This window comes from Alligator sinensis, unplaced genomic scaffold, assembly GCF_000455745.1.
Source record: "Alligator sinensis unplaced genomic scaffold, ASM45574v1 scaffold196_1, whole genome shotgun sequence".
Lineage (NCBI taxonomy): Eukaryota > Metazoa > Chordata > Crocodylia > Alligatoridae > Alligator > Alligator sinensis.
The window spans coordinates 1,044,773-1,048,442 of record NW_005842492.1 but is presented as its reverse complement, the minus strand read 5'-3'; positions in this window follow the sequence as shown (position 1 = coordinate 1,048,442).

The window sequence follows — 3,670 nt, the reverse complement described above, 5'->3', positions numbered from 1 at the left end:
GGTTTTACTATTTAGATCTTTCTTCAAAAGAACTAAAAATGTTCTTGGAATAATTGTCCAAAATATATGTATGATACTGATATGCCCCATATATTAAAACGCCATAATAAGTTATTAGGATTAAATTGAATATTATTATGCATAGGTGCTAAAGATGATTGGTATGAACTTCTTATATGTGGTGTCACAGGTTTTCCTCGTGCTCATATATTGAATTTGGCTCAAAACATTTTGTTAGTTAAGTTTTACTGTTGGACACTGTTTGCTCCACCTTTATCCAGTGCTTACTGTGAATTGGTGTTACCCAGTACACCACGTTTCTAAGTTGGCTGGCTTGGTAGTAATGTTTGAAAGTATTAGCCCCTCTTTTCCTGAGGTCTTTGCAGAATGGAACTTTTGACTCTGGATTTCTTATTTCCCCAAATAAATTGATCAGTGTAAGGGATCTGTTGGCACTATAATAGGTAGAGTTTGGATTAGAAAATTAATTTGAGCTAAAACATTCCTTTCTACTGCTGCAGTTCTACCTAACCATGACATTTTATATTTTGACCAATTTTCTAAGTCTGGTTTGAATTCTTTCAATCAAAATAATATAATTAGAACTGTAAAAGTCCTACTTTTTTGCCCCTAAGTATTATAATGAATCAGTTACCCCTTTATAGTTATAGCTATATTTTGTTTCTTTTTGTTTATCTGGTCCTACACCACTATCTAGCTCTGAGTTTTCACGGTTAATTTTAAATCCTGAAACTTTTCCATATTTGATTATTTCTTTTTGCAGTTCAGACAAAGGCATATGTGCATATGCATTAATGTGTCGTAATTACGGCACATTATAACAGGTACTAACTTAATCCACCATAATTGGCACTGCTGAGCAGTAGCACTGGTGCATGTCTTAAGTGACACTAATGTGAAGTAGACTAATTCTGTTGCGCATTAGCACATCTTTTGCCTTGATGTGTTAATGCACAGTAGAATTAGCCTACTGTGCTTTTACCCTCTTGTAAGAGACACCCACTGTATGCTAACTGGTTTTGTAATGAATAGCATAACATCTTCTGCATATAATGCTAATTTATGTTCTTTTTCTCCTGTTTATTCCCTGTATATGACTTTTTCTGACTGATTGGGGAAATGGTCCCATTACCATAGCAAAAAGGAGTGATAATGGTCATATGCCTCTTAAAAGGGGAAAATGTTCTAATAAGTGTTCATTTACTCTTGCAGCTGCATATGGATTGGTGCACAGAGTTGATATTCAGCTTTGATATTTTGATTCTAGTCCAAAAGCATCTAAAGTTGTATTAAAAAAAAAAAAGCCAAATGACTTGATTGAAAGCTTTTTCAGCATCCAGTGATGAAAATTGGTGGGGTCCATTTAGTCTGATCTAAAAAATCAGATCCAATACTCTGTGGATATTATCAGCAACTGCCTTTTTGTTATGAACCATGCTTGGTCTGTATCTGGGGTGTCAAACAAATGGCCTGTGGGGCATAGCACAGGGCTGGTCCACAGATAGGATCAAGCCCACAGACCAGCATACCCAATTTGGCTGCTGCTTCAGCCAGTCTGGGACCCGCACTGTGTGTGGCGTGGATCTGGAACAGCCACTGTGTGTGGCTCAATCCAGCTATGGGTGTGTAGCACAGATCCCAGACCAGTTAGATCAGGCGCCATGCTACATGCAATGCTCATCCCAGTCGGACTGTGCTACATGTGCCTGCTTCAGGATGCATGCTGTACACAGCACATACCCCTGCAGCTCCAGGACTGTGCCAGACCTGGCACCTGCTCCCGCCAGTGCAGGATTCGTGCTGCAAGAGACCTGTGAGGGCCGTGTACAGTGTGGGTCCCAGACCAGCGGGAGCAGGTGCCACATGCAGCATGGTTCCCAAAGCAAGCGCTGCATGTGGTGCAATCCAGCTGGGGTGGACACCCCATGTGTCACTATGCCCACTCTAGGTAGTCTGGGATTTACATTACATGCCTGCAAAGTCTCTAGTAAATACTGGTCCAGATCTGACTGACAATTCTGCCTTGTTTGGCTGCTGTAGCATTATTATGTAATGATTTGCAAATTAGAATCATATCTATCCATATATATCATTTGTGTGGTGCTGAATAAAAAAAGAAATCTTTCTTTTGGATTTAAACATCTCCAGGAGTCAAAAAGTCCATGATTATCTACTAATAATCTTAATGCTGTGCCTGATTTTTTTTTCTTTTTTCTTTCCATCAGACCCATCTGTTACAATCTCCTCCCAAAGCAACATCTCCCTCTTTACATGTTTCTAAAGTTTGAGAACTTTCTAAAGACATACTTTCCAGAGATCTAATTAGGTGCACATATACTCCCTGAAGTTAACATGCTATCACTATCTAACATCTAGTTCCCTTAACTAGTATCCATCTGCCTCCTGTATCTATATATTTTCCCTAAATATTTTACTAAAAGGCATATGCTTTGCTATGATGATTACAACTCTTCTTTTATTCAAAAGGCTGTCCTTGGACTGGTTCTTTTTAACATCTTTATTGGTGATGTAGACATTGGTGTCAGAAGCGCACTGGCTAAGTTCACCGATGACACTAAACTTTGGGGCATAGCATCCGCACCGGAGGACAGGGTAGTGATCCAGGCTGACCTGGATAAACTTAGCAAGTGGGCGGATACAAACCTGATGATGTTCAATATAGATAAATGTAAGGTACTCCACCTCGGGAGAAAAAACCCACAGCATGCTTATAGGTTCGGCAGTGGTACGCTTGCTAGCACCACTGCTGAAAGAGACTTGGGGGTCATGATTGACCACAAGATGAACATAAGCCACCAATGTGATGTCGCAGCTGGCAAAGCAAACAATACTGGCTTGCATCCAGAGATGCTTCTCAAATAAAACCCAGGATGTCATCTTCCCACTGTACTTGGCCTTGGTAAGGCCACAGCTGGAGTACTGCATCCAATTCTGGGCTCCACAATTCAAGAAGGATGTCAAGAAGCTTGAGAGAGTCCAGAGGAGAGCCACGCACATGATCAGAGGGCAAGAGAATAGGCCTTATGAAGAGAGACTGAGAGCCATGGGATTCTTCAGCCTGGAAAAGGACAGGCTCAGTGGGGACCTGCCTATAAGTACGTAAGGGGTGTGCATCAGGATCTGGGGGAATGTCTGTTCACCAGAGCGCCCCAAGGAAAAACAAGGACCAATGGTCATAAACTCCTCCAAGACCATTTTAGGCTGGACATAAGGAAAAATGTATTTACTGTCTGAGCCCCCAAGGCCTGGAATAGACTCCCTCCAGAAGTGGTGCAAGCACCTAGTCTGGACTCATTCAAGAAGCATTTGGATGCTTACTTTGCTGGGATCCTTTGACCCTACCTGACTTCCTGCCCCTGGGGAAGAGGACTGGACTTGATGATCTTTGAGGTTCCTTCCAGCCATAATGTCTACGTCTGTGAAATTTATCTGGAGACATAAATGGGGAGTGGAACCACTTGCCCTTTATGTATATACTGTGTTTTCACTTAAGATTAGTTTCATGGCTGGAGCAAAAATCTGGTGCTTCATCTTTGGCTTGTAGCACATTCCTCCATCTAATATTTATATCATTTATAGGGAAAATCAGAGTTTATTTGACATCACAAGAATAGTGAGCTGCCACCTG